Below are 12,191 nucleotides of genomic sequence, written 5' to 3'. Positions count from 1 at the left end.
CAAGCGTTTTCACCTCTGAATAACTGCTGCAACCACCATCCACATAATCTGTTTATTACAGCCAAGACAATTGCGGTCCTTCAATTTCTTCCTTTACCAGATGGACGATTCCTTGATGCCTCAGAATTGTCCTATTACCCGTTCCCTTCTTTAAGTGCAGTTGTTCAGAACACCTCCCACCACCCCCAGATCTATTCAGTACATCCTCATTAGTTACCCTATCCACCCATGTAATCTTTATCATTTCCCTGTAACACTACATTTCAAAAGCTTCTATACGCTGCTCGTGTGAACTGCTTATCATGTACTTTTCATTTACACGCTAGGCTACATTCCAGACAATTATCTTCAGAAGAGACGTCATTCACATTAATACTAGATGGTTAATAGCTTGTTGATTTTCATGTGCATTTTACATGTTTCAACCAGTCTGCATCTTACACTGAAGCACCAAAGAAAGTGGTATGCGCATTCATATTCAAATAACGATATACGTAAACAGGTTCAATACGGCGGTACGGTCGGTAACGCCTATATAAGACCGCAAGTGTCTGTCGCCGTTGTTAGGTAGGTTACTGTTGCTACAATGGCAGGTTTAAGTGAGTTTGAAGGCGGCATTATAGTCGCCGCACGGGCGATGGGACCCAGCATCTACGAGGTAGCGAAGTAGTGGGGATTTTCCCGTACGACCATTTCACGAGTGTACAGTGAATACCAGGAATACGGTAAAACATCAAACCTCCAACATCGCTGCGGCTGGAAAAAGATCCTGCAAGAACAAGACCAACGATGACTGAAGCAAACCGTTCAACGATATAGAAGTGCAACCCTTCCGTGAATTGCTGCAGATTTCAATGTTGGACCATCAACAATTAGCAGCGTGCGAACCATTGAAAGAAAAATCATCGATATGGGCTTTCGGAGCTACAGGCCCACTCGTGTACCCTTGATCACTGCACGACACAAAGCTTTACGCCCCGCTTGGGCCCGTCAACACAGACATTGGACTGCTGATGACTGGCAACATGTTGCTTAGTAGGAAGAGTCCCGATTCGAATTGTATCGAACTGACGGACGTGTACGGATATGGAAACAACTTCGTGATTCATGGACCTTGCATATCAGCAGGGGACTCTTCAAGCTGGTGGAGGCCCTGTAATGGTGTGGGGCTTGTGCATTTGGGGTGATATGGGACCCCTGATACGCCTAGATACGACTCTGGCAGGTGACACGTACGTAAGCATCCTGTCTGATCAGCTGCATTCATTCATGTCCATTGTGCATTACGACAGAGTGGGGTAATTCCAGCAAGACAATGCGACACCCCGCACGTCCAGAATTGCTACAGAATTGCTCCAGGAACACTCTTCTAAGTTTAAACACTTCCGTTGGCCGCCAAACTCTCCGACCATGGACCTTACTGAGCATATCTGGGATGCCTTGCGATGTACTGTTCAGAAGAGATCTCCACCCCTTTGTACTCTCACAACCCTGCGCCATTCATGGTGTCAATTCTCTCCAGCTCTACTTCAGACATTAGTCGAGTCCATGCCACGTCGTGTTGCGCCACTTCAGCGTGCTCGCGGGCGTGTGTACCAGTTTCTTTGGCTCTTCAGTGTATATCCTCTCTACTTCGGCCATCACCGGTTATTTTCCCCCTCAAATAACAAAAGTCATCTACTGCTTTTAGTGTCTCACTTCGTAATCTAATTCCCTCAGCATCTGCTCACTTCATTCCACTATATTCCGTTACTCTTGTTTTGCTTTTCTTGCTGTCCAATCTTACGTCCTCTTTCTTAAGATCCTTTCCATCCAAGTCAATATCTCTTCCTAGACCTGTGCTGTCTCTGAATTAACAATATCATCGGCAAGCCCTCGCTGGCCATTAATTTCTTTTCTAAATTGACGATTAAAACATACGGCTTACTAAACTAGGTGCCGAGATGTGTCCTTTAAGTTTCCAGGATCGTTCGTGAATGTATCGCGTATCGTGTAGAGCACAGCTCCCCCCCTGCTGTGGCAGGTGTGCGTTTGTGCCTCTGGTTTCCTCTCTTCCAGTTCGACGTGTGCCACAATGGTTCCCCCCTCTGCCAGAACCCACCAGACATCTGGCCGCCCCCTCACCGCAGTAAAGCGCACAGACCACAGCCCCCCCCCCCCTCCACCCTCCACTCCCTTGCTCATTTCTTTTTCCTGTGTTCACGTTACGTCTGTCTAGCTGGACGGCCTCCGACTACTTATATCTCTGACTCGCGATCAAGGTGTAGCCCACACTTGCTGTTCGCCACTGCACCTTTGGTACAGAAGTGGGAAAAACCGACCGGTTGAAACCGATGCCGGTATTTTAATTCTGAATAACCGGTATTTTTCGGTATATGTTTGATGTGGGTTGTAACAGGTATCTTCATTTTTTTTTTTACTGATATCCGGTTATAAAACTAGTACATCAGTGTGCCATAGCAGTGGTACTAAAATATTTTACTTTTTAAATAAAATTTTTTCTAAAAACGAGTTTAGGAGCAAGTTCTGTGACTTCTGAAAGATTGGTACCGGCTCTGAATAATACTGTTTCTGGTGAAGTGAGTGAACTTACAGATCAACACACCACAGGACGAGTATTATTAACACACTGCAGAATAAATATTGGGCAATGCATTGATTCATTAAAGAAATTTCAGATATTCCCATGCATTTGTTCCTGATAAATGTTAGTTTTTGCCTATTTGGCAACTTGTTAATTTGAATTTTCTGAAAGAGCATTTTTGATTGTGTCAGTAAAAAATCATTTGTATTCAAATTCCCGTTGAAAAGTAAAGATATTTTACTTTCGAAATAAAGGAAAACAACACTACAGATTTCACAAAAAGCTTATTATTATTCTGTCATTTCTAAGAACTAGTAACAGCGAAGGGAAGTTATGTGAAAGCAATAAATTAATAACTGAACAGTTCGTTCACAGATTGCAATAAAGTTAGAAAATAGCTGATGTTGCGTGTGTTTAGTTAAGACGCCTGTATCTGCTTGTAGCCCTTGGTGACGAACGACAGTGACTCTGGGAAATTCCCAAATGGTGGTAGGGTCCCCAGTTACAACACGATTTTTGAGTACAGATTTAAAAATTTACAATCTGTAGGAGAATAATGGACAATGTTTCGTGTTATTCAATCCCTCGTTACTTTTCGAGAGAGGCAGTAAATGGTGGGCGGACTAAGTTTTCTTTTACTTACCAATTTTTTCGATTCTTTGATTCTGTGTGTCTTGAAATGTATAATGTAAAAGAGGGAGGAATTGTTAGCGTTTTTAAACATTTGTTCTCTGTGTACTTTTATTGTTGAAATAACCGATTTTCGTTTTCTGTCGCTATTATTTCAGAAAACAGTTGTTTTAAGCGGTTTTAAGAGTCAGGGAATAACCGGTATAACAGAAAACCGATTCTTTCAGCGATAAAACCGACTCAGTTTTGATCGAGGAAAATGCCCGCGCGATGTGGTAGCAGACAGTCTACTTCTGTACTACAAACACTGTTACAAACGGAGCTGCGGGAAGATCACTATGGGTTCCCGGTGATTGAAGCGACACGCGAGGCCATACTGTCCATACAGATTAGTGTAGATACATGGGAGTCAATATTTTATTCTTACCTCCCACTTCTGTACCTCTTGTCAGTGGTAAAATTTTCTAACTGGCCATCGACCGCACAGTAACAATGATTTATAAAGTAGGAAGTAACTTTACTCTATAAAAATTATGAGGCTCATAATATAATAATTACATATCAAATACTTGATGTCATAATTTCATGAATACGTAATGAAAATGATTTTAAAATCCCTCTTTCGTACCGCTCACCATGAAAGCTGGACGCCCACTAGTGGATGGGAGAGACCAGGTTGATTACCGTTGTTAGCATGAAGAAAGACCACAAATTTTTAGCATTAGCAGAATTCGAAAAAGCTTTTCACAGTGTTGGCTGGAACACAGTATTTGAAATTGTACAGCGATCCAAAGGATATTTACAACTTGTACAGAAACCAGACAGCAGTTATAAAAATAGAACGACAGTAAAAGATGGCAGTGGTTAAGAACGGAGCGGGAGAGGGTTGCCGGCTATTGCTGATGATGGTCAATTGTACTTCGAGCAGGCAGTGAAGAAAACAAAGCAGAAGTTTGGGTGGGTAATTATAGTCCAAGGGCAAGCAATAAAAACCTCGAGGTTTGCCGACGACGCTGTAGTCAGCAAATTATTTGGAAAATCGGATAAGCAGAAAAAAAGGTTATGAGATGAGCAGTCGATCTGAATCAGGCGATGCTGCAGGAATTGCGTTAGGAAATGTGTCACTAAAAATAGTTGAACAATTTTACTACTGAGGCAACACGAAACTGACGATGAGAGAGTGAAAACGAATGTAACGTGCAGACGAACAATTTTCAAGGTAAGCGTTTCTGAGAAAGAGAGACTTGTTGACATATAAAGTAAATTTAACTGTTGGAATGTCTTTTCTGGAAGCGTTTATCTCCAGTGTAGCCTGGATGGTAAGAAAACAGAAGCTGTCTGAGTTACTGTGCTACAGAACAATACTGAAGATTAACTAGTGAAGCGATAATGCATCGAATTTGGGAGAAATGAGGTTTACTGCACAACTTAACTATAAACAGTATCAGCTGATAAGGCACAGCAATAGGCATCAGGCAATCGTCAGTTTTTTAATAGAGGGAAATGTGGTACACAAAAACTGAACTGCGCCAAATAAGCTTTTGGGCTGAACACCAAGCAAAATGACATACTACCATATTTGTGACAAACGAAACACACACAAATAATGGAAAAAGTCCGTCTTGAATGTGTCTGAACAACTGGACTTCATTAACAATATCTCCTCCTGCTCCACAGCTGCGATGCCCTGATGAGTGGTACGCATAAAAATCGTGAACTGACAACAGGTATCTCGACTGTTCGTGTTACGCGCTTCTCTGTCTTGCTTGCTTCTAAGGAAAGACCCTGCCACAAGGAATTTGCTCTGTTCAGGTACATACCGATGTAGAAAACCGCAGTCCCCAAAGTAAGCTGAAATATAGTCAGTGGCTGTGGTCGCGACAGCAAGATTGCTCACCTGAAAATAAGACAAAGCGCAGTATAAGGTAAAATTCTAGCTTCTCAGGTTGATGTGAATACAATTAGGCATTTCATTTATTTCCTTTTGAAATTTGGAATTATTTTTAACACAGATAACTTAATGCATTAATCATAATGCAGTATATACCTATTGTTAAAATTATGGTGTTTAAGGGCCAACGGTTCTTGTATTTAATTTATTTGGTGCTTGAAATTTACTATTCTGTTTAAAATAAATAGTTCAATTCGTCAACCTTAATACAAAACATCATTACAGATTGTGTTTAATTAACTCTGTTTTGATTAATAACTTTATAAAATTTATATGAACCTATTTTAAGGCAAAATAATTGATTTAAAAAGTATTTATGGTGGTATAAATACCAAAGAAGAGAAGTGAGATCCAACTTTATAACTACTATATACCTGTTTAATTTAAACAGTTTCTACGCAGTATAAACTCCATAATCAGTTATATGATCCATAATCATAAATTAGAGACATTGATGAAAGTCAATATTTAATATAATTTAAATCGCAATTTAGCAGATGTAAATTTTTAATGACAGAAAAAACCCACCTGTCATCTTTAATATTTTTTCTTTTGATAAATGTATCAGTTGCTACACATTCTTAGATAAGTTAAAGTAAATTTGACACTATTTCATGTTCTCAGTGATTTGCATATAGCAGACTGGTAATGAAGAAACGTGGGTTTCTGTGACGAAATTTGGTCTGTCTTACACAAATCTATTGTTTATATAATTACATTCCTCACACACATACAAATAACAGGGAAAGAATCAAGGGAGACAGCAAGTCTTTGCAATGCTGTATGCAACTTACTCTCCAGTTGGGCTAATGCGCCACGTAGATTCTGTTATCGGCGTTTAACATTTGAACACACTAACAACAAACGATCTAGACTGCTTGCTTCCGTCTTACGATCATTGCGAGCCAACTACATCTAACTTGCAGGAGTGTGCTGGATATCTCCCAAAGACTGGCATCTTCAGATGACATTGTGAGTTGGTGTCAAAGCGCAGCCTGCTGGTAAGGTGCCGACTACAAAAGACTGCAGGCACACTTGCCGCCGCCGTGTCCAGAACAACGACATTAGACTCAGTTCTGAAATTGGTTTTGTGAACAGCGTGCCCGTAACGGGAGCCGCTGCGTAGGAAAGGACTCTGTGGGCGGCGAGCAGAGTAGCTTTTAATTATAATGAGACGCGGGACAGTCCCTAGCGGAAACTTTTAGCCGACACGCGGGGCAGGGCTCTTAATTTAATAGCGCCCGTTTTATTATCTGGCAAAGCTGGAGTGATGGTCTGACGTCCTGCCCGTTCCGCAGTTACGCGTTATAATCACCTAATTAAATGTGAAAATTTGATCTTACGTCGAGGTACATAAAATGGAAAGAGGACGGGCAGACAGCGGTGGGTAGAAGGGGAATGAGTCGGGTGTGAAAGAAAACAGGGGAGCGTGGACGGAAGATTGAATAGGTAAAGGGGTGTTATGTGAAGAATGAAGAAAAGAAAAAAATAGTAAAAGGGGAAGGTGAAATGAAAAGGAGAGCAATAAGTAGACGACGAATAAGAAGTGATAATGAGGGGAAGGGCGAGGAGGACATAATGAAGGAGGAGGAGATGATGGAAATGCACGCGAAAAGGAGGAGGAGGAAAGAAAAGGTACGAAAGTTGGGAGAAGGGGAACGGACCGTGAAAGATGACGAGGGAATAGACGAAACGTATGCAAGAAGAAGACTAGGAGGAGAAAATGGGGGCACAGTTTCTGATCCTAGTGATTCCTCAGTTGTGACTCCAGAAATTCCACTGACACCTCAATTCCCTAATGTAGTACGAAGCAATTCTTAAAAAGCCTTCGGAACTGGAAGATTTTCGAGAGCTGTAAAGTACAAACATTTTTCGCTTATTAACGTATTCGGCAGTAGGTGAATATACAGCGTAACAGGATTGTAATGGTTCAGTAACTATTTCGAATGTCAACAGTAGCGTTTTTTACGTAAATTCCATACTTACTGATAAATGGAAATGGTCATTAACAAATATTGAATCATAATTTTTACTAACACCAACATATCTCGGTTTCTAGTAAGCACTCATGTAAACGTAAGTATTCACAATAAATTAAAATTTCGGACTGAATGCGAAAATCAAATATAAAAGAAAATACTTTTGTTATATCTTGAGACCGAACAGTATCCTTCTTCTTTCTTCGTTTCCCAGCTTTGATTGACATCCAGTGCTCGTGCATTCATTTCCAAGGTGTTCTTTCTCTCTTTTGTACACGCCATGCGATGCTCAGCTTCAGATTTTTCTGGAAACCTTGTGTGTTCGTAATGATTCCTTAAGCGGACCACACTCGTGGATTATCTCGATGAGAAATTTGCACATCTCATAGACCTTTATCGACTTCTGTAAACCATGCCTCTTTGGTTATCTTGTCATGAAAGCAGATTAACATTTTTTTTAGAAATCTTTTGTGGGCTCTTTCGTAGCACGTGGCCCTAAAAGGCAGTCCGTCTTTTCCGAATCGTATCAGTCATCTTCTCCACGAGCTAATATACCCCGTTGTTGTGGCCCATTCTGTGGTCGCTGTTTTCTTGGGTGGGAACCATAATTTAACAAAGTCTCATTCCACCTGTCTGTATCGCTTTTTATGTCATTTTTATACTACAGGAATTAAAAATGAAGTGTTATTTTTAAGGAAAAAGCGATTCGCCGATCGTTAGTTAACTCTCCATTTGTGAATAAATATGGAATTTAAATAAAACGCAAAGTAAAAAATGTTATGTTCCAACAAGGAATTTTACGATTACAGGTCTATCATGCTACGCACTTAGCTACCGACGGATAAGTTATTAAGGCAACAATGCTTGAAAGTCTAATCTTGAGAGGAATTTTCATAACAGTTATTTTCAGAAGTGAGTCATGTTGTTTCGGGAAATTGGTGTCTGGATAGTAACCCTCGGATTCTACACTGGACCTGTCTAATCTCGTGTTGGGTCCCCGCGTGCACGCAGAGATACCGCAACACGACGTGGCGTGGACTCGACTAATGTCTGGAGTAGTGCTGGACGGAACACTGACACCATGAATCCCGCAGGGCTGTCCATAAATCCGTAAGAGCACGACGGGGTGGAGATCTCTTCTGCACAGCACGTTGCAAGGCATCCCAGATCTGCTCAATAATGTTCATGTAAGGGGAGTTTGGTGGCCTGCGAATGTGTTTAAACTCAGAATGTTCCTGGAGCCAGTCTGTAGCAAATTCTGAACGTGTGGGGTGTCGGATTGTCCTGCTGGAATTCCGAAGTACGTCGGATGCACAACGGACATGACTGGATGCAGGTTCTGAGACAGGATACTTACGTACGTGTCACCTGTCAGAGTCGTATCTGGACGTATCAGGCGTCCCATATCACTCCAACTACACCCCCCCCCCCCCCACACACACACACCATTTCAGGGCCTCCATCAGCTTGAACAGCCCCTGCTGACATGCAGAGTCCATGGATTTATGAGGTTGTCTCATATCCATACGCGTCCATCCGCTCGATACAATTTGAAACGAGACTCGTCCGACCAGGCAACATGTTTCCAGCCATCAACAGTCCGATGTCTGTGTTGACGGGCCCAGGCGAGGCGTAAAGCTTTGTTTCGTGCAGTAATCAAGAATACACGAGTGGACCTTTGACTATGAAAGCCCATATCGATGATGTTTCGTTGAATGGTTTGCTGACATTTGTTGATGGCCCAACATTGAAATCTGCAGCAATTTGCGGGGGGCGGGGGGGGGGGGGGTTGCATTTCTGTGTCGTTCAACGATTCTCTTCAGTCGTCGTTGATCCCGTTCTTGCGAGATCTTTTTCAGGCTGCAGCAATGTCGGAGATTTGATGTTTCACCGGATTTCCGATACTCGTAGTACATTCGTGAAATGGTCGTACCGGAAAATCCCTACTTCATCCCTACATCGGAGATGTGTTCCATCGCTGGTGCGGCGACTGTAACACCACGTTCATACTGAGGTATCACGTATCAGGGTCTGGAGTTGTTTACACCGACGGCTCGATGGTCGCTGGTCGAGTCGGTTATGCGCTAACTCTAGGGGATCATTCCGAACAACGTTCCTTGCCGGCTGGCTGCAGCGTTTACACTGATGAGCTGGTCGCCATCTTTCGTGCCCTAGAGTATATCCGCTCCTGCTCAGGTGAGTCCTTCGTTATCTGTAGCGACTCCCTGAGCGGTTTACGAGATGTTGACCAGTGTTTTCCTCGTTCTCGTCTGGTGATGGCTATCCATGAGTCCCTGCATACTCTTGCCCGTTGCGGCCGCTCTGTGGTCTTTGTGTGGACCCCCGGTCACGTCGGTATCCCGGGCAATGAACGTGTTGACCACCTGGCCAAACAGGCCACCAGTGAACCCACCCTGGACGTTGGCCTCCCGGAGACTGATTTGCGGGCAGTCTTCCGCCGCGAAGTTCTCTCGCTTTGGGACACTGAATGGCGCAATCTGCCCACGCCAAACAAACTCCGTTCTCTCAAGGCGACGACGCGTGTGTGGCAGTCATCCATGCGAGCCACTCGCAGGGATTCAGTTGTTCTTTGTCGGCTCCGCATTGGCCACACTCGACTGTCTCACAGTTATTTATTGCGTCGTGAGGACCCGCCTCTCTGTTGCTGTGGGGCGGTTTTGACGGTGATGCACATTTTATCAACTTGTCCGCTTTTAACTGTGCTCAGGCAGACATTTCCGCTGCCTGATACGCTCCCTGCCCTTTTACTAGATGACTCTGCCATGGTGGACTTGGTTTTGCGTTTTATTCGGGCAGGGTTTTTTTATAGTTTAATCTGAGTGTTTTGTTTTTTAGTGTTGCTTCTGGCTTTTATCCTCTGATTTTAAACTGAGTTTTTAATGTGTTCTTGGTGGTTGGCTTTTCCTCTTTTTTTCTCTATGGTCGGCCAGCCACCGTCACACTCTGTGTGTTTTAATTTGTTTTGTCTGATCTCTGTCGGAGTCTTTCTCGTCCTGTGTCGTCTGCCGTCTTTCCTGCTGTTCGTTTTTTATTCTCTTCGGGCGGTTTTAATTTTTTGGAAAAAGGGACCGATGACCATCGCAGTCTGGTCCCTTTCATCCCACAAACCAACCAACCAAACTCAGATATTGATAACCTGGCATTGCAGCAGCAGTAGCCGATTTAACAACTGAACGAGACACTTGTCTTACATAGGCGCTGCTGACCGTAGTGCCGTATTGTGCCTGTTTACGTATCTCTGTATTTCAACGCGCATGCCTATACCAGTTACTTGGGCGCTTCAGTGTATAATTATTACGAAAATCGAAAAGGACTCATCTGTGAAGTCCCTTGTGACGAAAAACGCTTCGGAAGCAGTGGGGCTTGAACGCGGTACCGCGGCGTGCATGACGCACTCCGAGCCGCTCAGCTGCGTAGCCGCGCCAAACCTGTGTGTGTGTGTGTGTGTGTGTGTGTGTGTGTGTGTGTGTGTGTGTGCGCGAGTGTGAGGGCAAGGCCGGACACCCTGCCTGCTATCGGCGGAGCGCTTTCTTTTCGTGGTGTCTGTTTGTAAACAAGCCGGGGGCCTCGGCGGTCTTTGTTGCCATGCCAAGCGGCGGTCAGCGAGCACCCGTTCGCATGTCCCGCGCTATCCACTATCCACCCGCTGCTCACACACTTCTCTGCACAGACGCTCGCCCCTTTATTCCACATATTTTCAACTTATTTGGGATTCTAGCCGAGTAGGATTTGCGTGACGCGAGCTACGAGCAAGTGCTGGGGAGTCGACGCGAACAAACGACGTGCTTCGCCGCGACGTATGTGAGGCGCGCTCTGCCCTACTGATGAGTAGAGCGCCGGCATTCGTGGCGCACCGAAGCAGAGGTGCGTAGCGGTAAGGGATGGAACTTATTTACACCCCACGGCTTTGAAGACGTATGATGGCTAGAAAGCTACCGAAGCAGAGGGCTGCGGGGGACTCGCCTACGAGGCGACTGAAGACGGCGGCGCCCTCTGGCAGCGCTTCTACGGTGATCACGGCTTCAGCTCTAGCCCTCTGTTGTTAAATGCAGGCGTCGAAAGGACACGTCACCGTGACTGGTGATAGTATACGGTGGCGCACGAAATGCGTTACCGATTGTTTCTTTCACAGTTTACGACGCACATTAGGTATCCCGCTGGGATCTCTACAGCAGTACCAGCAGAGCTTGGAGAAACAAATGAGTCACGAAATGACGTGTAATTCACGATACTGCCACTAGGAGACTAGTAAGCAGCAATGGCTGACAATGGAAGACTGACGACACAGCAAAGACCTTGTAAAAAATAGACTCACTGATGGCGCTGCAGTCGCGGGATAATTTGAACCTTCGGCTGGACGCTGGAGATAGTCTGATGTGTTGTGTAGTACTGTTGTTTATGAAGACCCTGATTCAACGTTGTATATTTGTTGGGGCGTACATAAAGTATTTGTTACTCGTACTTCTACTGTCTGTACGTTCCAATCAAAAGAAGTACAATGGTGAAGAGTTACGCAGCGATTAATTGTACAAATAAATTCGAGAAAGGAACGAATATTACATTTCACAGGTATGTGGACATTTTAAGTTGTTTTGTATGTCAGTGCACTTGCTTAGTAAATGTTTTTGTAACACGGTATTAGCATAATGTCTGTGCATATATTTACAGGTTTCCTTTCTCAAAACCACAGCAGTTACAAAAATGGTTACACGCTGCCAGGAGGCAAGATTTCCGACTGACAGAATACCATTTTATATGTTCCGATCATTTTGAAGAAAGTTGTTTCCTTGAAAATTACGTAAATCGCAGAAAGCTGAAAGATGATGCTGTTCCATCCATCTTTCGTTTTCCAGACCATATACAGCAGAAGATAAATTTTTCTTTGTGAACAACATTTTATTTTAACTATAAAAGTTGAGTTGCAAGCAACACGAAATTAGAGTTAGCAGGCTTTTTATCGTTATAAAATGCAACTGAATGTGTGTAATTGTAATCTGATTTCACAACTTCTCTCGATGGAACAGTT

The 12,191-nt window shown here is 43.6% G+C and overlaps 1 protein-coding gene across 1 annotated transcript in view; it reads right to left on the bottom strand.

Annotated features, from left to right (window-relative positions):
• The window catches only part of LOC124717179 (flocculation protein FLO11), a 182,415-nt gene that overhangs the window by 94,586 nt on the left and 75,638 nt on the right, over nt 1-12,191 (bottom strand). The window lies entirely within an intron of this gene.

Source organism: Schistocerca piceifrons, chromosome 9 (genome assembly GCF_021461385.2).
Source record: "Schistocerca piceifrons isolate TAMUIC-IGC-003096 chromosome 9, iqSchPice1.1, whole genome shotgun sequence".
Classification (NCBI taxonomy): domain Eukaryota; kingdom Metazoa; phylum Arthropoda; class Insecta; order Orthoptera; family Acrididae; genus Schistocerca; species Schistocerca piceifrons.
Note: the sequence above shows the minus strand (reverse complement) of the source record. Positions and strands in the feature narration are given on the sequence as shown.